Below are 22,623 nucleotides of genomic sequence, written 5' to 3'. Positions count from 1 at the left end.
TTGATAGACATTTATTGTGCAAGTGTCATTCATCAGATGAATCTGTGTCTAGAGCTGAAAGAAGATTGTGTTGGATATCTATTTTGGGAAAATCAATAAAAAGCATTGCAAAAGAATAAAGGTAGATAGATAGCATAGAGAAAGGAAAAGGGTAGAGAGAAGATCATCAGTGTTTAAATGGTAAGAAGTGTCAGCATTTAGAAGAAGAGGAAGAGTGAAACAAGTTGATCAGAAAAGAATGACTCCTTAAGGAATCACTCACTCTCCTGGAAAGAGTGGTGCTACAAGAGGGACTAACATTTGAAGAGGACAGGGCCATAAGTGTAGAGTTGTTCCATGAGGTGGGTATAGGAGAGAAAAGTGCCATTGGATGTGGCAAGGTGAAAGTGGGCTTTTATGCCTAGTGTTTCAGTGGAATGGTAGAAACAAAAAGCTTACTGTGGGTGACGGAACAGGAAGTGGGAAATGAGAGTATATAGTTGTTTGAATCTCTGTGGACAGTTCTTTGTACCTTGGCTTATATAAGGAGTCTTGAATACCATTTAATAAGTTTAGGAGTTTGCACAATCCATAAAGAACTGTAGGAAATTATCACTGGACATTGCCTCCATTAATTTTTAGCAATTGATTGTTAAGAGATTCTGAATTTCATAGGTGGATTCCATTTTAGAATAAAGTTTAATGTTTAGTCTATGTTAACTTCTTGAGTTAGTATTACAAAAATTAAAACTTGAGAGTATCTACCTTTTCAGGAAAGTAATTTATAAGACTTTAAAATTATGCAAAGATGTTTTGATCTTTAAACACTTAGAAATTCTTTTTTTGGGGGACGGGGGTAATTGCAGTGTTGTAGTCAGATATCTAAATAGGGATTTCATTTGGCAGTTATGTACATGTTCTTGTTCTAAACTAAGCACTGGGGGCTGGGAAGGTGGCTCAGTGGTAGAGCGCTTGCCTTGCATGCTCGAGGCCCTGGGTTCGATTCCTTAGCACCACTTAAGCAAAAAGAAAAAAGCCGGAAGTGGCGCTGTGGCTCAAGTGGTAGAGCGCTAGCCTTGAGCTGAAGAGCTGAGGGAACAGTGCCCAGGCCCAGAGTTCAGGCCCCATGACCGGACCCCAAAAAAAAAAAAACAACTAAGCACTGTTTTTGTGGCTTAGATTTTTTCCCTTATAAATAGAATTTTAATCATTGTAGGTTAGTTTTTCTAAGCATGTTTTAATTGGCCCTGAATACAACTTAATCCCAAAATGTATATAATAATTCTAGTACTATTTTATTATTTTTTTTTCTTGAGTCAGGTTGTGGGGCCTGAACTCTGGGCCTGGGGGGGCGCTGTCCCTCAGCTCTTCAGCTCAAGGCTAGCACTCTACCACTTGAGCCGCAGTGCCACTTCCAGCTTTTTTCTTTTTGCTTATGGGGTACTGAGGAATTGAACCCAGGGCCTCAGGCATGCAAGGCAAGTGCTCTACCACTGAGCCACCTTCCCAGCCCTTCTAGTACTATTTTATAAGTACTCTTGTCATTAAATGAAAACAAATCGCAATCATTTGAATATATATATATATTTAAATTTAGTTCATGTTTTTCCATAACAGTGCACAAAGAGTGTGTGTGTGGCTACTTCAAAATCAGTAACACATAACCTGCTTAATCTGTCACTGAATATGATTTTACTTATATTTAGAAGTCACATTATGTTTAGAATCATAGTTTTATCCACTACTGAAGCTCATTCACGTGTTCTTTTGAATATGCTATATAGTAAGATAGTTACTGAAAGAGAAAGTATTACTGAAGAGTCTGTTTTCCAAATGTGATATGCCTGCCTGTTTTTGGTTTTGAGATGAGGTTTGCTAACTTTGCCTGGGCTTGAGATCTTCCTGTTCCATCCTTTTGTTAGGTGATTTTTCTGTATTTATCCCAGCCTGAGATGCATAGTAGGGGAATTGGGAACACTGAGAGAGATGGAGGGAGGAGGGAAGACAAAGAAAAGAAGGGAGGGAGGGAGGAAGGGAGAGAGAAGGAAGAAAGGAAGGATCAGAGAAGAGGGGGTAGATATTAAATCAAATTGCATAGAATGTTGGACATCTCAGTTCCCTAGTTTGAATTTAAGACTAAGATCCTTAATAGATTTTAAAGGTAATTCTCCTTTGTTCTTTACTCATTTTACTGACAAAATGAGAGTATATTTAGTTGTGGAATTGAGTTACATTGATACCAAAATGAAGAATGTGCTTCAGAGCAGTTACCTTGGAAAGCTTTATCATTCCAGGGTTGCCTTGAAGGTAAATTTGTCTCATCATACTCTGTTTACATCTTTTTTTTGAGCAAATACAGATATCCTGCTTGATGACCCACTATATTCTCTGTAACAAGCCTCATGGGACTTTATAAGTGCCTCTAAAATTCAAATGCACCTTCCATTTTGGGAGACTGGCTACCATTTATTGAAGGAAATCTATAAAAAGTTCTTCAGGGATTTCCCAAAAAGGAGTTATAAAAACATTCTAACTGGATGGGATTGTTGGAATAAGTATTGTAGCCTTCCCAAATCAGTAATTTTGAAGGGTACAGGTCTCATTTGGAAATTGTTACTTTTATTTTTAAAGCCTAGTAACTGACTTTACTCTGTAACCCTAGTTTTGGACTCAATTATTACTCTATTTTTTTTTTTACTATAGTGTTTCAGAATTGCTCTTTTTAAAAAATTATTATTATTATTGTGAAAATACCATACAGAGGGGTTACAATTACACGGGCAAGATAGTGAGTACATTTCTTATCAAGCATTGTTGCCTCCTCCTTTGTTTCCCCTTCCCATCCCTTCCCCTATCACCCCCCCCTCCCTCCATCCCCCTACCCTGACAAAGTTGTAAAGTTCATTTTACAACATAACCTTATACATCTCATTGTTGTAATGGATCCACCTGTAACCCTATTTAAACAGCTTGTTTTTTCCCTTCCCCTCCACAAATTATATCAACATCAAATACAGTGAAAGCAGGGCTTATACCCTGGGGGAGGGACATACAAAGCAACAAAGAAATCATCTTATAAATATGTTGGAAACAATCGCAAGAAAGAAAAAAAACATTGAACCCTTATCTTGGGGTTCATTTTGCCTAACATCAACTTGTCTGACAGTTTCTGTTTGTCTCAGACATACTAGTTATTGCAAATAAGGGAAACCATGGGACCTATGTTTCTTTGGGCCTGGCTTACTTCACTTAATATACTTTTTTCCAAGTCTTTCCATTTCCTAACAAATGGAGCAATGTCAATCTTTCTGATGGATGCATAGAATTCCATTCATCTACTGAGGGGCATCTGGGTTGGTTCCATATTTTAGCTATGGTAAATAATGCTGCGATAAACATAGTTGTGCTGGTAGCTTTAGTATGGTCTTGTTTGTAAACATTTGGGTAAATGCCCAAAAGTGGGATTGCTGGGTTATAGGGGCTCTATGTGGAGTCTTTTGAGGAACCTCCACTTTCCAAAGTGGTTGAACAAGTTACATTCCTACCAACAATGCAGTAAGGTTCCCTTCTGTCCACATCCCCTCCAGCATCTGTTGTTATTAGAGTTCTTGATTATAGCCATTCTAACTTGGGTGAGGTGGTATCTCAATGTTGTTTTGATTTGCATTTCTTTTATGGCTAGGGAGCTTGAGCATTTCTTCATGTGTGTATTGGCCATCCTTCTTTCCTTTTCAGAGAAGTTTCTTTCTAAGTCTTTAGCCCACTTACTTATTGGGCAGTTGTTTCTTTGAGGATTTGTTGTTGGGGGATTTAATATTTTGAGTTCCAGGTATATTTTAGATATGAGACCCTTGTCCGTTGTATGGCTAGTGAAGATCTTCTCCCAATCCATGGGCTTTCTATTGATCTTGCTAGCTATATCCTTTTCCATGCAGAAGCTCTGCAACTTCATGCAATCCCATTTGTCCAACCTTTCTTTGATTTGTTGTATTTCTGGGTCTCATTTAAGAAAATTTTGGCCTGTGCCAAGGAGACCTAGGTTTTCTCTTATTCCATCCTGTAATGTTTTCAGAGTGTCTGCTTTGACTTTGAGGTCTTTGATCCATTTGGAGTTGTTTCTAGTGCAGGGTGATATATAAGGATCTAGCTTTAGTTTTCTACAAGTGATTAACCAATTTTGCCAGTACCATTTACTGAAGAGGCTGTCTTTCTTCCATTCTATTTTTTAAAGCTCCCTTATCGAAGATTAAATGGCTATAGCCCTATGGGTTCATTTCTGGGTTTTCAATTCTATTCCATTGGTCCTCAGGTCTGTTCTTGTGCCAGTACCAAGCTGTTTTGATTACCATGGCTTTGTAGTAGAGTTTGAAATTTGGTATTGATATTCCTCCATCACTGTTCTTTCTGTTAAGGATTGTTTTTGCTATTCGGGGTCTTTTATTGTTCCATATGAATTTTTGGATTGCCTCTTCTATTTCCTTGAAGAATGAGGTTAGAATATTGATAGGTATCGCATTGAATTTGTAGATAGCCTTGGGAAGTATTGCCATTTTCACAATGTTGATCCTTCCAATCCAGGAGCATGGGAGGTTTTTCCATTTTCTAAGTTCTGTTTTGATTTCCATTTTCTGGTTTTTAGAGTTTTCATCATAGAGGTCCTTCACTTCTTTGGTTAAGTTAATTCCTAGGTATTTTATTTTTTGTGGGGCTATTACGAATAGAGTTGCTTTCCTGATGTCGGCCACGCTTTTCTCATTGTTGGCATAACAGAAAAGCCATTGACTTTTGAGGGTTAATTTTATACCCTGATACTTTGCCAAAGTTTTGAATCAGCTTGAAATTATTACTCTATTCTTAATGTCATAGAACACATGTCTTAACCATTAATTAGTACAGTTTTGTGTGTAATTTTAAGATAATAACATTATTAGAGTATTGTCAGAACCGTATTGTCAAGAATAAAATTCCTATCGTAGTTCTAGTTTCCCTCTCTAGAATTTAGGGGAAAGCTAGAATTTGGCTGCCCATTCTGTAAATCTTAGTCATCAAATTTTAATATGACTAAGACTGTTATGGTCAGAATGCATAAATATGTGCACATTTGTATCAGAGCATAACATTAACATTGCCAACCATCCTTTTTAAGTAAATAATTTCATTTTTAAACAATTAAGTTGAATGATTACTAAATATAGTTCTATTTTTCTAAATTGCAGAAAAATTAAATTTCAGTGACCTGAAATGTCTTCTATTTTTAAAAGTAACTTTTCAGATTTTTTTTTTACTATGGTGCATTAAACTTTTTTTTTTTAAAGTAACTCTCAGTCAAGCAGAAATGAGTTAGAATCTGACTAATTCAGTTATCCAAACATTGAAAAGAATAACATGCAGAAGTAGTGGTTTTTGATAGTAATTCTCCTTAACTCAGTCTAAGCTGTCATCAATAAAAACTTGAACATTTTCCATTGAAGTCATCATGATAAGAGTTACATGCTACCATTGGACACCACTAACTCTAGAAATTACCAGCACATGCTTTCCATGCATGGTTTGCTTCATTTGTTTGGGTCTTTCCGTAGCTGAATAATTCTAAATCAACTAGAAAGATGTATGGCTAACATTTACACGAATATTTGGAACTTATTAAAGCAATACGCTAGGTTTCCAGTAAATGGAATTTGTGCCATTTGAATTGTTTTGACAACTTTTTTTCTGTACTCTGGGAGGCATGCTGTTTAGTGTCATCTTTTTCAGCACTTGCTATTAATGGTCTGGGGGGACAGATTGAAGAATTGATTCTTTAAAAATAAAGCTTTGGTTTTATTAGACTAGTAATTAGCTTTCTGTCTTTATAAGCTCATGACTACTTCCTAAATGTTCACTTTCTTACCTGTTCAATTTTAAATACTCCTATACTGCAAATAAAGTTCTTATTTTTATTTATTTCAAATTTTGTGAGGCACGATCTCCCAGGATTATCTAGAACTCTCACCCTCCTTAACCTCCTCAGTTCTCATATTACAGGCATGCATCACCACTGTTCATTGCTGAATGTTTTATTGATTGATTGATTGCCAGTCCTGGGGCTTGAACTCAGGGCCTGAGCGCTGTCCCTGAGCCTCTTTGTGCTCAAAGCTAGCGCTCTACCACTTGAGCTACAACACCACTTCCAGCTTTTTTGAGCAGTTTATTGGGGATAAGAGTCTCATAGGGACTTTTCTGCCCAACCGTGATTCTTAGATCTCAGCTTTGTGACTAGCTAGGATTACAGGCTTGAGCCACTGGTGCCTTGCCATTGCTGAATGTTGTTACTTGATTTTGTTTTTAATAGCAAAAGTGTTTTATTTTTTGTGTGCTATTTTTAATGGTAAGTAAACATTGTGACCTAAACCTGTAGCAAATAATTACATAAATAGTACATATTGCCAATTATTTAGTTTGTAGTAGTCAGGAAAGGAATTTTTGTATTATTGCTTCAAGAGACTTTTTTTTGGCTTGCTAATTAATGTCTTATAATCTTTCAGAATTAGTATTTGTCATAAATATTATATGTTTATATAAGATTTGACTTTGGGTTCAGACAAACAAAATTGTTTTGTTCTTTGTGCATATATTTTAACTATAACTTATATGTATGAGCTAGTAAATGTTCCGGTGTACATGTAGGATTTTTTTTTCCTGATAGTGGGACTTGATTTTTGTGCCTGATGCTTTTGTTCTACCACCTGAGTCACACCTTCAACCAGAGGAAGTTCTTGTTTCTTTTATTTAAACCCTTGTGTCTTTTCTAATACAGACTTGACAGGTTGAACCATGAAAAATACTTAATAAGCTGGGTGCTAGTGGCTCACATCTATAATTCTAGCTACTCAGGAATCTGAGACCTGGAGGATCATGCATTCAATGCCAGTCCTGCAGAAAAGTCTCCCAAGACTCCATTTCCAATAGTAATCAGGAAAATCAGGCTAGATGCATGGCTCAAGTGGTAAAGCACCAGTCAAATAAGCAGGATAAGCAAATATGAGACCCTAAGTGCAAACCTCCATAGTGGCAAAAACAAAAAACAGAACCCTTATGTATCGTCAGGAAAGGTCATTGCTTAGAAAAAAAAAATCTGACAGCCTTAGCTGACATATTTAAAATTTTTAGTATAAGAAATTAAGGCCTGATATTCTTGTTTTATGATTATATAGTATAAAAGAATTGATTTATAAATTTAGATTAGCATTATTAACAAGATATGAACTTTGTCTTTCTCTTTTTCTTTCTTTTTCTCTCTGTCTCTGTCTTTGTCTCTTTCTTTTCCTCTTCCTCTTCCAGGAATACAGGGCCTTAGCTTTTCCAATCAAGTTACTTTGTGGATAACCTACTAGAAATTTTCTTTAGCTTAATGGGGTAGGCTCAGTGCCAGCTTTATTTATATTTCACATGTAGGATTATATTTTAATTTCCTGTCTGGGAATAATTTTTGGTAAGTTAACATTTATAAAGTGGGTTATTTATTCCTTAATTTCAGCCTAATTATATTGGTAGAATATTCCACAGATTTTAATATTTACAAAAGGTCTGCTTAGACTTTGAGGGAGAAAATATGTGGCAAATAATAACCAATTAACTTTTTATATTTTAAAAGAATAGTATCAAACGGAAATTCAGTAATTTGCTATTAGATTTTTCTCTGCCTAAACGCTGTTACATAAACTTTAACCACAAAAAGATAAACACCGAATTTTAAGCTTTTTTCTTTTCTAAAGGGAGACTTACGCTGAGTTTAGTTGAGCATGCATTAGATTTTTACATCACATCATATGTCACATATTTAAGTACCATCATAACTTCATTTGTAACTTAAAACAGGTATAACATGCTGTGAATGTTTTAAGGTCCTTTTCCTGAAAAGAAACATAGGAACAGGTTATTATACATTTTACTCTCTCCCGTCCCTAGCTCTACCTGCTCAGTCCCTAAACCATACAAACAAAAAGCCAGATAAAAAATAAAACAAGCATCTGGGTATGGGTAACTCACACACTCCTCAGTAGAGATTCTGGAAGACACTATGACTCAGTGGTAAAGTGCTAGCCTTGAGCACAGAAGCCCAGGGACAACACCCAAGCCCTGACTTTAAGCCCCAGGACCAGCACAAAAAATAAAAACAAATAAAATATCTAGTGTAGCTCTATGATTATGCTGACTGGCCTTCCTGGAGAGCATTGCCTCTTGTCATACCTCGCCCAGGTGTGCCTTTATTATACTTTCACTTTGACTCCTCTGTTACATGATGAGTTCCATTTGATTTTGTACTTTTCTTTATTAGCTTGTGTCTAAGTAAAATGGATCATGAGAGAAGTGCCCAGCTGGGTACTCTGTGTCTTCCTTGTGTTTGCAGTGATGTTGGCAGTGTTCACAAGCCAGCTAACCGTACAGCTGCTCATCCACTCAATTTCTTGGAAGAGTATTGTCTCTGTGACTTCTAGAATGTTCTTATCACTTCTGAATTATCTGTTTTTGTGTTTCTTAAATTTTTGTCAGATATCTTAAACAGCTGAAAGTCACTTTTGTAACAAGTTTTGATCCTGTTTTGGAGAATATTTGTATGTTTTTCTCTGCCTGTACCATGCATGCATTGCTTCTTTCATAGCTTGGATTTTTCTCATTTTTTTACATTTAATTTTATTGTCAAGGTGATGTACAGAGGGGTTACAGTTACATACATAGGTAATGAGTACATTTCTTGTCGAACATTGTTACCTTCTCCCTTGTTTTTCTCCTACTTTCCCTCCCTCCCAACCCCCCACTCCCAAGTTGTAAAGTTCATTTCCAGTATATTATCTTGTGAGTATTTCTGTTGCATTGGTTGACCCTCCTTTGTCTCACCATTTCGTTGTTCCCTTTCTTTATTCAGATAAAGGTATATATAAGACACAGGGTCCAAAATCAAATACAGTGACAACATTGTAAACCAAAGGAAAAAAAAAAGAAGAAAGAAATTAACTTCACACAGCACATTAAAAATAATAACAGCAAAGAAAAACCTCTTGTTTGCATATCTTGGAGTTCATTTCACTTAGCATCATCTTATATGGTCATATGTACAAAGCTATTGAGCTATTGTGATACTCTTCTGGGACTATCCTAGACATAAACTAATTATTACAAATGAGGGAAACCATGGAATCTATGTTTCTTTGGGTCTGGCTTAGTTTACTTAATATGACTTTTTCCAGGTCTTTCTATTTCCTTACAAATGAGGCAATGTCATTCTTTCTGATGGTAGCATAGAATTCCATTGTGTGTGTGTGTGTGTGTGTGTGTGTGTGTGTGTGTGTGTGTATACACATACATATGTAATACACATATGTATACATATATATGTGTGTATATATATATATATATATATATCACATTTTCTTGATCCGTTCATCTACTGAGGGGCATCTGGGTTGGTTCCATATTTTAGCTGTGGTAAATAATGCTGCAGTGGACATGGTTGTGCAGGTAGCTTTAGTATGGCCTTGTTTGTGATCATTTGGGTAAATGTCCATGAGTGGGATTGCTGGGTCATAGAGGAGCTCTGTGTGTAGTCTTTTGATGAACCTCCATATTGCTTTCTGGAGTAGTTGAACTAATTTGTACTCCCATCAACAGTATAGTCACATCCCTGTCAGCATCTGTTGTTACTAGATTTATTGATAATGGGCATTCTAACTGGGGTGAGGTGGAATCTCAATGTTGTTTTGGTTTGCATTTTTTTTGATGTTACTTTTTTATTGTAAAGATACTGTACAGAAGGGTTACAGTTACATGAGTAAGTTAATGAGTACATTTCTTATTGAGCATTGTTATCCCCTCCTTTGTTTTTCCCCTACTATCCTTTCCCTCCCCCGCACCCTTTCCAGCTCCACAGAGTTGTAAAGTTCGTTTTCAGTATAGTGTCTTGTACATCTCATTGTTACCATGGGTCAACCTGTATCCTAGTTTCATCATTTTGTTATTTCCCTTCCCCTCCCCAAATTAGAAAAATATAGGTACAAGATTCAGTGATTTGGGCTGGGAAGGTGGCTCAGTGGTAGAGCGCTTTCCTTGCATGCCTGAGGCCCTGGGTTCGATTCCTCAGCACCACTTAAGCAAAAAGAAAAAAGCCGGAAATGGCGCTGTGGCTCAAGTGGTAGAGTGCTAGCCTTGAGGTGAAGAATTTGGGACAGCACCCAGGCCCAGAGTTCAGGCCCCATGACCAGACCCCCGCCCCCCAAAAAAAGAAAGATTCAGTGATTTGCATTTCTTTTATGATCAGAGATGTTGAGCATTTCTTGCAAGGCAAGCGCTCTACCACTGAGCCAACTTTCCAGCCCATGTTGAGCATTTCTTCATGTGTCTGTTGGCCATTCTTATTTCCTCTCCAGAGAAGTTTCTCTTTAAGTCTTTAGCCCACTTATTAATGGGGTGGTTGTTTCTTTGAGGATTTGTTTTTGGGGGATTTTATTTTTTGAATTCTAAGTATATTTTAGATATGAGACCCGTCTGTTGTATGGGTAGTTTTCCCAGTCTGTGGGCTTTCTATTGATCTTGCTAGCTATGTACTTTGTCATGCAGAAACTCTGTAGTTTAATGCAGTCCCATTTGTTCAACATTTCTAAAAAGTCCTTTGTTGAAAAAAGCACAGGCTTTTCAGCAAAATGGGTTGTGTGTTTAAATCCTGTTTCTGCCAATTTACCTGTTAACACGGTTGAGGTATGTTAGAATGTTTGAATTTACTTTTTTCACTTGTATAGTGGATAAACTTTTATTAACTAGTAGAGTCGTGGGAATGTAAGATGTAAAAAGTACTTCATTATTTCTCTCCCATAAATTTTTATTCATCTCTGTAAAAAGGGTTTTTTTTTTGTTTTTTTTTTTGGTCGGTCATGAGATTTGAACTCAGCCTGGGCACTGTCTCTCAGCTCTTCAGCTCAAGGCAGTGCTCTACTACTTGAGCCATAGGGCCACTTTCTGTTTTCTGGCAGTTAATTGGAAACAGTGTCACAGACTTTCCTGCCCTGGTTGGCTTTGAACCGAGAGCCTCAGATCTCAGCTTCCTGAGTAGCTAGGATTATAGAAATAAGCTGCCAACGCCCAGCAAAAAGGCTTATTTTTAAAGTAACAAGTTTGAATAGAACCAGACTGAGAGTGAGAAGCCTTGGGCTGTACTCAGGCCTTTTCTATTTCAAAAGTTTTGTATTGGTGACTTTTTAAAAGAAGAGTAAATGAATTTTTTTTGAGTAAACAATCTTCGAAGTGGTCTGATCTAGATAAGAAATTCTTCTGGGCACACACCTGGCTGATAGCAGGAAATAAGTTTGAAGCCAGCCCAAGCAAAAAGCCAATGAAAGCTAGGCATGATGATGTATGTCTGTTATTTTATCTCAGCCAGGAAGAGGGCATAAATTGGAAGATTATGATCAGGTTGGTCCTGGCAAAAATACAAGACACTATTTGAAAAGTAAGCAAAATAGACTGTAGTAAGCCCAAACAAAGACTTGAGTAGTTCAAATCCCAGTATTGCCAAAAAAAATTATGAAAAGGAAAAAGGAAAGGGAAGGAAAAGGGAAAGGAATGGAAATGAGAAAAGGGGGGAGGGGAACAGGAAGAGAAAAGAAAGGAAAGGTCAAAAGCTATCAAAAAGTGAACCTGGATCTATGCCTTTATCCCCTGACAGCCTGTGAGGTTTTAAAACATTTTATTTTTAGAGATGTCTTTTTAAATATCTTAATGTATGCTGTACATTGTTTTGAAAACTATCATCTTTTGTCTATCTAATAGTAGAGTTCTGTGTCAGGTTCCATAAATTATTTTTAAAAATTATAAATGTAAATTGCTTTCTTTAAAGCCTTATACCTTTCTTTACCAAATGAGATATTCTTATTGGCATTCATATTAATTTATTCACTTATGTTTCTATTTGTAATCACAGCATACTACATGAGACATTTTAAATATGTGGATAGAGTCTAAGGTCATTCTCCATCTGTTATTTATTTTGAGTTTTGCTAGTCTAGAGGGAAAAAGGGGATTACAGTAGTAACTTTAATAACAGGGCAGATGATCCAAATATGAACCCTGTTATTTGTACAAAATATACATTTGTACGTGAAATGAAACCTAACCATTGTCATTCAGAATAAGCCAGAAAAGAAGTGTTTGAAACCTTGATAACTTTCACAGAGACTTCCAGGGTTGATAGAATTCATCTGAAATACACTGAATAAAAAAGTCATTTGATTTGCTGGATAGGGGCCACTCATACTTGTAATCCTAACTACTCAGGATGCTGAGATCTGGGGGACCAAGGTGTCAGGTGAGCTCTGGCAGAAAAGTCTGTAAGACTTGACCTCCAAAATAACCATCTAAAAGTGTCAGTCAAGCAGATAAACTGAGCACATTCAAGGCTCTAAATCAAACCTTGGTACTAGAAAAAAAGTTTGATTCAGTTTTTGAGTTACTAAATAATACGAACATCTCAAATATTCCTGAAACAAAATAATATGTGTGAATGATAAATCTATAATTTTTTCTTTAGTACTTTATGGGTTTTATTTGCTTTTTAGTGGTACAGGAATTTGAACTCAGTGCGTCACACTTGCAAGCTAGCTATGTTTGAATCACACCTACACCCTGCTCTTAAAGAGTTATTTTCTAGAATTGTGACTTTGGTTCTACCTTATTGCCTTGATAACCTGAAAAACTTATTTCATAAATGAAAACTACATAACATGGTTTTATGAATTTGGCTTTAGAATTTCTTTCCAGCAGAAGACTATTTCAGGCTGCTGCTGAATTGTTATTTTATAGTTACTTTTTTCTTTTGTGTTTCAGACTCCTTTTATGAAAGTTTGGGGTACTTTCCATAAGAAAGTACATGTAGATAATCTAGCATACACCTTTAGAGAGTCAAACCTTAAGTATACCTATGGGTAAATACCCTGTGCTACATGAAGAATATACTGTAAGAGAGAAGCAGATTTAACTTTTTTTTTTCCCATTTCATTTTGCTTATGTCTATTAAAAGAAGCAGTACAATGAATGATTACCTTTGCTTTACTTAATGAATATTGGTATGGTATGTTAACTTTATATTAATATATACTTTGGAAGACATTCTTATGAGTACTTATACATTAAGGATCTTAGTAAGGAAGATTGTTGGTTTGAGTTGTTTTAGAGAGCGATAGTTATACAGAGGGGGAAATTTTATGCTTTGTCTGGTCCTGTCAGTGGTCAGGTGCTTTCTTGAAGCACTGATGTCTTATGACTTCTAGTGAATGCAAGTAATTTCAGGTCAGAAAAAAGATTGATGTCTGAATATTAACTTATATATGAAAAACCATGGGCAAGTATCCTTAATACTGTGTAATTCAAATTTTCTACTTCTCATTAGATGTTAACTCTGCTTTCAACAATAGATCTTAGAAATGACTCTACCTACCCTTAACATAAGACATACTGACTTTTGACTTTTTTTTGGAAATATTGTTTAGATTTTGTTATCATATAAAAATAATACCTTTGCACCCAGTTGGAAAGCAAAGGTAGAGGGAAGAGGGAAAAACAGGATCAACCATCAGAATCAACACAGGGACAGTCATTGATAACATCTTGATGTCTTTCTGATTAGTTTTTTCTTTCTTTTTTTTAAACTTTAAGTTTACTCTGTCCAGTTTCTGGTCCTCTTTTGTTCTTTGACTTCACTTGAGTCTTTAAAAATTTATTAGCATCTATGCAGCAAAGTAAGAGATTGTTTGCATGGTGACATTTTCATATATGCTTTTATATACTTTATATACTTGTCCACTTTGTTCCTCATTTTATCTTCCCCCAACACACTGAACCCCTTTCTCTGTCCTAATAATCCCTTCCACTTCATGTCTTTTTCCATAGATTGCATATGAGAGGAAACACACTTGTGTCTTAATTTCTGAGATGATTATAATTTCTTTTTCCTTTCAGGACTCATAATCTCCCAGGTAGATTTGTTGGTAATCTACCAACAAATTAACTTTTGTTTTGAGATATAATTTATAGACTAAATAGGTCAAAAATGTATATCCTTGTAATAGAACTCAATTTATTTAAGATTGTTCACAAGGTTTTGCAGCCATCACTATTCTCCACATTTAGAATATTGTTTTTAAACCCCACAAACAAACTTTGTATTCACAGCTAGTCATTTCCCATTCCCTGGGCTCCCTGCACTAGGGAAGCACTTATCTGTCTCTATACCTTTGTTCTTGGCATTTCATGAATGAAATTGTACAATATATGAACCTTTATGACTGCTTTAACTTCATATAGTGGGCTCAGTACATTAATGATGTGTTTTCTGTATAAACAATAGAAATCAGTATTTTTGTTTTTTAATTTATTTTGTTTGTCCTGGGGCCTGGGCCTGGGCCTGGGCGCTGCACCTCAGCTCTTCAGCTCGAGGCTAGCACTCTACCACTTGAGCCACAGCACCACTTCCGGCTTTTTTCCTGGCCACACGCATGAGGCAAGCACTCTACTACTGAGCCACCTTCCCAGCCCCGGGATCAGTATTTTTTAACTGCGCACTGTGTGTGTGTGTGTTATATTGTATATTAGCATGGGGAGTTGACCTCAAGTCCTCATACTCTCACTATGCTTTTTCTCTCATGGTTGGTATTTTTAACTGTGCACAGTATGTGTGTGTGTGTGTGTGTGTGTGTGTGTGTGTGTGTATGTATGTGTGTGTGTTGTCTATTGTGTATTGGCATGAGGAGTTGAACTCAAGGCCTCATGCTCTCACTATGCTTTTTCTCTCATGGTGGGTATTCTTCCACTTGAGCCAAACCTCCAGTCAGCTTTTTTTCCGGTTCATTAGAGGTAGAATCTTTGTGACTTTTTCAGCCTGTGCTGTCTTGAAGTGTGATTGTGACATCTTAGCTTCCTGAGTAGCTAGGATTATAGATGTGAGACACCAGTGCCCAATGCTTTTGTTGTGGTTGATACTAGGGTCTGAAGTCAGGGTCTTGAACTTGGCTGGCACTCTGCCATGTGAGTTCTGCCTCCAGCCCAGCTTTCTGCTGGTTATTTTGGAGAATGTCTCCAATTTTCTGCCTAAGCTGACTTTGAACTATGACCCTATGTACCTTGACCTTTTGTTTTTGTTGTTTTTTGTTTATTCTATCAGATATACTGGTATATACCACTGTTATTTATTCATCCAGTAAGTGAAGGCATTTCCCCCCCCCTACTTTTTGACTATTTTTTAATAGTGTTGCTCTGAACATTTGCATACATATTTTGTTCGGACATATGTTTTCTCACTTGGTGTAAATAGCAGAGTACCATTTTGAGTGCTATAACTGTAATTGGAAGAAGAAGGCAGTCTCTTAAATAACAGGTAGGAGGTACCCTGGTTACCCTAATTGTCCTTTCTGAAATGGTTTCATATTAGCAGTGTTCCACTTAGTGTGGGTGTATGTGGTTTTACTTTTATGTCTTATAGAGAAACCTTGTGTAATAACAGGAAATCATTGAAATGTGTTTTTGCCATTTACACAGAAAAGTAGTGGTGGGTTTTAATTTTTTTTAATTAATTTTAAAGTTTTTGCTTCTAATAATTTATATTACCTGAAATAATTTGGAGGCAACAAAATCCAGCAGGAATCCGAGATTTGGGTACAACTTCTTCATTACTACCCAGTCACTGTACTAGGCCTACTTCTTTTTTTTAATTAAAATTTTTTTTATTGTAAAGATATTGTACAGAGGGGTTAGTTACATGAGCATAAGGTAATGAGTACATTTCCTATCAAGCATTGTTACCCCCTCCTTTGTTTTTCCCCTAATATTCCCTTCCCTTCCCACTTCCCCATCTCCTCCCCTCCAAGTTGTAAAGTTTATTTTCAACTTAGTGTCTTCTGTGCCTCATTGTTACAATGGGTCAACCTTTATCCTTGTTTCAGCATTTTGTTATTTCCCTTCCCCTCCCTAGGCCTACTTCTTCATGTCTTTTTTATCTTAGCACTAAGCTTTGTCCATCCTCCAGGCCCAAACCTTGTTTATGTCTTAGTTCCTTCTCTATGGCTTAGCCTTGGGGGATCCTGGTTAATGGTCACCAGGCATGGGTGAGTCTTAAGTTACATCACCACTGGCTGCCCTGCCAGTAGTGAGGTCCCTCAGCCTTTCCAGTCCTCACTTTTTTTCCATTGTGTGCTGAAAACAATTGGTGTAAAGTATGTATAGTGACTCTAGTTTTAGCTCTGGACTTCCTGTGAAACACTTGGTGACTTTTCATGACTTTACATTTACTATGTGCTTTCTTATCTTTCTTCTTCTGCCCTCCTTCCCATTCTTTAAAATTCTTCTTTTCTTCCTCACCAAGGGAATGGCTATAGATGTATACAGACTCCATTCTAGTATCCTTGCTAGCACCTTGCCTGAAGATAGTTGTATTTGATGGTGGAGTTTATTTGTGTTTTTGTTGATTGTAGACTGTTTAAATGAAATGATGAAAACAACTTGGTATATTTAGATAGACTAATTTTTTCCCTTTGTCTTATAGGATTATAGATTTTATTATCTTTTAAATAGTTGTACAAAGGAGTTGCCATTCAATAAAGCAGTTTATGAAGACAGTGCATCAATAAATGTCACCCTTTTCTTCATTTTCTTCCATTGTTCCCAACTCCTCCCCATCCCTTATTTTTCTTAATTTTGTAGGATATACATTAAATTTTATGACTCCATCTACCCCCTTCCTCTCATCATTTGTCAACCTCTCCCCCCTTGATGAGTAGGGTGGGGATCAAAACAAACACCAGGAAATGGGTTCTCAGGCCTTTTTGAGAACCCATTTCCTGGTGTTTATTTTGGTGGGTTGTGAATTAGTCTAAGGAATTACACCATTTGAGTTCTCCCTTGAATCTATTATATTTTAGTTACTAAATTTATATACAATTGCATATCACCCCAAAGTATTTACTGTATATTTATAAATAAATTATAAGTTCCACATATAAAAAATACACAATAGAGTTTTACTTATGCATTAAAAAGAACGATATTGCATCACTTGTAAAGAAATGGAATGACTGGAAAAAAAATCACGGTAAATCAAGTAAATAAGGCCTAGAGAGACAAAGAATGCATGGGTATACTTTTGATTGAAGTAAACAAGGGTATAACAAAAAGTACTCATTCTGGCTAGGTGCTGGTGGTTTACACCTGTAATCCTAGCTACTCAGGAGGCTGTGTTCTGAGAATCATGGTTCAAAGCCAGCCCTGGCAGGAAAGTACTAGAGACTCTTACCTCCAATTAACCACCAAAAAGTCAGAAGTATAACTATGGCTCAAGCGGTTGAGCGTATTAACCTTGAACAAAAAAAACTCAGGGACCACACTGGGGTCCTGATTTCAAGCCCCGGGGCCAGCACACATACAGAAAAAAAAAATTCACTGTGTTTTTTGTAACTTTTTAAACAACTGTTTTCTGCTAGAACTTTATTTGTTCTGGAGAGACTGTATACACACACACACACACACACACGCACGCACGCACGCACGCACGCACACCCTATTTATGGGCTCCTATTTTATGTATATGGAGTTTTCAGTAGATCTCTGGTTTATTTGAACAATCTCAATACCTGGCCTATCTACACCTAAATGACTAACTTTATTTCTCATGAAAGGAAAAACAAAATAAGAATTTACATTTCAAGTCAGTGGAGATAAATGCCAAACAGTAAATTAATGGTGATGTGTGTATGTGTGTGTATGAGAGAGAGAGAGACAGAGAGAGAGAGAGAGAGAAAGAAAGAGGGAGAAAGGGAGGGAGAGAAAGGGAGAGAAAGAAAGGGAAAGGGAGGAGAGAGAAAGGAAGGGAGAGAGAAGGAGAGGGAGGAGAGAGGGAAGAGAGAGAGAGGGAGAGGGAGGAGAGAGAGAGCAAGAGCGAGCGCACGAGAGCAAGCCAGAGAGCACAGGAGAGCTTGCATTTGCCAGTGGGTGTGATTTGAGACAGGATCTCATTTACTGGCCCAGAGCTGATGATCCTTGTACTTCAACCTCTTGAATGCTGAAATTACATTGCCATTAGACCCAGCCTGAATGGTGACTTTGAAGTGACTGCTTAGGCCTGAGATCCTTGATGATACCAGTGTTGTTTTAATTTAGCAAGGAGGCTTATTATTCCAATCTCAATTTATGTTTCTGTTGCTTTTTGATTTGTCTTTTAAAATTTACTTGAGCCTGGAATATGGCGAACAATCAATTGGCAAAGAGATATGAGTTATTTCTACTTGAATATTTAATCAGTTTTGCTTTTCTTTATGGGATCATGGAAATAGGAATTACTGGAAAGTGGCTTATTTCAGCTTTGTTTTAAACTGCACCTTCTTATGTTCTTCCTTTTTTCCTATAACAGTTAACAAATGGAAGTGTTTTCTTTGAGAAACATAACAGAAAGGTTCTTTGACCATCCTCCCCAGGTCCAGCCTGTTTCACCCCAAAGAGCCCACCACATGTGCCACTGGCAGTCATCTTTGTAGATGGATTTCTGTGTGCTCATTTTGTTTGTTTTCAGACTGGTCCTGAATTCTGGGCTCAAGAGATCCTCTTGCCTCATCTTTTCCAGTAGTTGGGTCTATGAATGTGTGCCACCATGCCCATCTTCATATATCTATATTAACCATATTGGCGGCAGAGACTTGGGATGTCATCTTTTCCCCCTTTCCAAAAATGGTATCACATTGTTTTTCTGTTTGGCAGTACATTTTGGAAAGCAGTTCTTTTTTTTTCTAACCATCTTGATTTCATTCATTCCAGCTGCTGCATAAGGTTTCACAGTGTCAGATGTATGAGTTTATTTAGCTTGTCCTCCTCCATCAATGGAGGACAGTGCCACAGGGAATCTGTCGGTATGCATTTGAGTATTTTTCTGGGGTGGGTAAATAAGAAGAAATTCGTAATGGTAGACATATTCAAAATTGCAGTAGCCACTTATCATTGTGCCCTCCGAAGGGACTCTGTCACTTTGTACTCCCTCTGGGAAGGAAAGGGCACAAACAACTGGTAGAAAAGTCAAAATAGACATTGCTGCCAATCTGCTGAGAGTGCCTATCTTTTTAAAATTTTTATTGGTCTCAAACAATGAGGCATACAACATTTGTTTGTGTATATATATATATATATATATATATATGTTCTTCCTGTAATCTGCATAAAATTGTATCATTTATGAAGTCTTCAGCTTAACTTATACCTACTCTGCAGGCTGAGATCTAGAAGGTCACAGTTGGAGGCCAGCCCAGGCAAAAAGTTAGCAAGAACTTATCTCAACAAACAAGTCAGGCATAATGGTTCATTCCTGTAATCTCAGAGTACAGTTGGCATAGGTAGGAGGATCATGGTCTGAGGCTGGCTCAGGCAGATCTATGAGATCCTATCTGAAAATGACTAAACCAGCAAGGGCTGGCGGTGTGGCTTAAGTACTTTCCTAGCAATCATAAGGCCTAGAGTTCAAACCCTACTATCACCAAAATTTTTATTATATATGAAAAGTTTTATAAATATTATTTAAATATACAATAAAGTTCATAAGTTCACATTTCAGTGAATTTCCATAAAGCAAATACAAGTCTAACCAGCATCAAACTAATTACTAAAATTTTAGAAACTCCTGATTTTCCTTAGAGTTACTATACCTGCTCCATACCTTCTTAGCATAACTGTTACCATACTTATAACATTATAAATGCTTATCAAACATTAGATGACTAGAATCCCACAGCACATATACCCTCCTTTCTATGTACTAACTTTTTGAATACATTTTAAGTAAAATAATTGCTTCAGGGCTTAAGTGCCTTGGCCAAGTTTATGTAGATCTAATACTTGTTTAATATTCTATCTGTAAGTTTTATGTTGATACCTACAATTTCTTTTCTCACCAAATATCAAAAGATAGGTATAAGAGATAAGGTACATTGTGTTGACACAACCCTTACCCAATTCCAAGAACACTCAGAGTAACCTTCCCCAAGGGACTTACTGGCTTGTTGATTGAAAGCTGTTGTTAATTGAACATCTTCCTTCCTCAGTTTGGGTGATTGAGGCTTGACCCTATTCTTCTTAATAACTCTGTTGTACTTTATCAGAATTGGTAAAAATGTGATTCGATTTCTTCCTAGACTTCTCTAGCTTGCTTGCTTTCTGTGCCTTGTGTGTGTGTGTGTCTGTGTCTGTGTGTGGGTGGCGTGGGTGGGAATGGTGTGGGGGTGGTAATGGAGGTGGTGGAAGGTGTTTTCTCCTTGTACTATCTGTCTCCAGCTAACTCTTAACCTTTCAGCCTCCTCTGCCTGCCTTATGAATGATATGAATGCTTCATTGACACAGAAGGGTGTTTTCTTTTTGACTTGTTTTTTGTCAAAATAAGTTTTTACTTGTTTCTTACGATTTTCTTACTAAAGGAGTATTTGTTTTTGCCTTCAGAATATTTTTAACAGATTTTTTTTAAAAGAAAATTTTCTAGTGGTTTCTTGACATCACACATAAATAGAGACTTTTTTAAACTAGAAAGATGAATAAGATCATGACTGGTGGGTGACATTTGGTTTAATTTAAGTTGGTAGTCTGCTTCCTTAAAGAATTTAATGTGGTTTATAGTGAAAGACACATGTTAATGCCATTGAGAATAAAAATAAAAGATTGTAAGACAAGAAGGAGATAATAACTATAATTTTGTTTCTAGACTTGAATGTTAAATTTAGCTATCCTTTCTGTTCTTAGAGACAAGAAAGAAAGCAAGTGCATTCTCATTGGGAGAATAAAGAAATGTACCATTTCATCAGGAATATGAGATATGTTTATGTTACCAAGTTGTGAAAATTTTTATGTGGATCCTTTTGGGGTAACAGAAAAGTTTGTATTCTCTTAAACTTCAATTATAGAGAAAGTGCTGATGTGTTCTTCAGAATACACTGCTCAAGATTTTAGTATTTGTATAGCCAGCTCACAAATACTTTACTTAATGCTTGAAAAAATGAAATTGATGTGATTATCTTGGGTGTGAAAATTATGGGAAGAGTAATGCATGAAAAGAGAGCACCTCTCTTCAAAGTTCTGATAGAGAATGTGGTTAATTGCTTTCAGATTGCCAAACAATTTCAGTAATCGGGCCATGACTGTTTTAACTGTTAAGGCATCCTTAGTTTTTGGCTAAGTGATCCTTTTCCTGTAGTGATTCATGTACAGACATGCAGTGATTGAAGTTAACATTTATTTATATTTTTATTATATGTATTAGATTTTTAAAAATTTGTTGCTTATTTATTTTGGCGTAGTCTTTGAAAAGGTATAAAATTTTCAGGTATATTTGTCTCAACTGACTTCTAAAAGTTACTCTTTAAAAATACTATAGTTGATTAGGGATAATAAAAATGAATTCTACCATGGTTTAATTAATGTATCCTTAATTTTTAATAATTAAACATATATACTTATTTAAAAATTACAGTAAGATAAAAGTACATGAGTTAAGAAGTGAAAATTGTTCCTTCTCTGTTTCTCTCCACATTGGTAAACAATAAAAACATTTGTTATATAGTTAATGTAACTTAGAGCAAATGGGTATGGTGTGTGGTATGCATTCATATTGCCATTGATAATCTAAAGATCATGGTTGGTAAATGGAACTATAGCTACCATTCTCAGAAGCAAAACATTTCCAGTACCTTATAACCCTCTGTGTAGCTTTAATACAACTATATTATCCCATAAGTTAGTATTTATTTTCTTGTTTTCCTTTAAAATTTTACCATCTATATATTAATCTCTAAACATTTCATATAGTTTGACTTCGTTGTTTTTGGAATAAGTGAGAAATAAGCATACTCTGACATTGCCATTATTAGCTGAAGGCTCTCAGAGGTGCAAAGTCTCTAGGTGATCATTTGACTTTAGTTCTTAGAGACTGGTCATATCCTTTTCTGGGAAAGGTAGTTGGCAAGTTCATACACAAATGAATCCTGGTAAAAAGGCCTCACCATAGTTGGGCATCTGGTAGGAGTCTGCAGATGTTGCTGTCCATTGGGAATATGTTTTCTGCTTCTGAATTCATCATGCTCTCCTTCCATATCTCAGGAGTAAGGCAAAACAAAGAACTATGACAGATAAAATTAGTGTCATCAGCTGAGCTGGAAGTAGGATATCAAAGAGAAAACAGGAGCTGTATTAGCACATGGTCAAGAAGCCAAGTGTAGATTAGAATTTGGTCCAGGTTTATCTAGGCATTATGTTCTTGGCTCAGAAAGATGGTTTATAATAGGATTTTTGAGGACAGAGATTTCAGTCCAGAATCTTTTTCTTGAGTTGTCCTTCTCCAGTTTGGACTAACTTCCTTTAAGCATGGCTGTCTATCTGCGATGTATCTTCAGGATCATCTTTGAGATTCTCTTGACCTCTCGTCTATGTGGAATGTTTTGTTTTCTGTTTTTCAGATCTTCCCTTTTTGTTTACCTTTTAGTAGAGTCAATTTTCCAGTATTTTAAAAAGTTTGCATGGGATGTAATATTGATTGGCATCTTGCATGTATTGATAATGGTTTTATAGTAACTATCTTGATACTGATACTTGATTGACAAGTCACTG

General features: G+C 36.4%; 1 protein-coding gene across 2 annotated transcripts in view; it reads left to right on the top strand.

Moving 5' to 3' along the window:
- The window catches only part of Lclat1 (lysocardiolipin acyltransferase 1), a 153,313-nt gene that overhangs the window by 30,644 nt on the left and 100,046 nt on the right, over positions 1 to 22,623 (top strand). The window lies entirely within an intron of this gene.

This window comes from Dipodomys ordii, unplaced genomic scaffold (assembly GCF_000151885.1).
Source record: "Dipodomys ordii isolate 6190 unplaced genomic scaffold, Dord_2.0 Scaffold20, whole genome shotgun sequence".
Lineage (NCBI taxonomy): Eukaryota > Metazoa > Chordata > Mammalia > Rodentia > Heteromyidae > Dipodomys > Dipodomys ordii.
The sequence above is the reverse complement of the archived record's forward strand: the minus strand, read 5'-3'. Positions and strand labels throughout refer to the sequence as shown.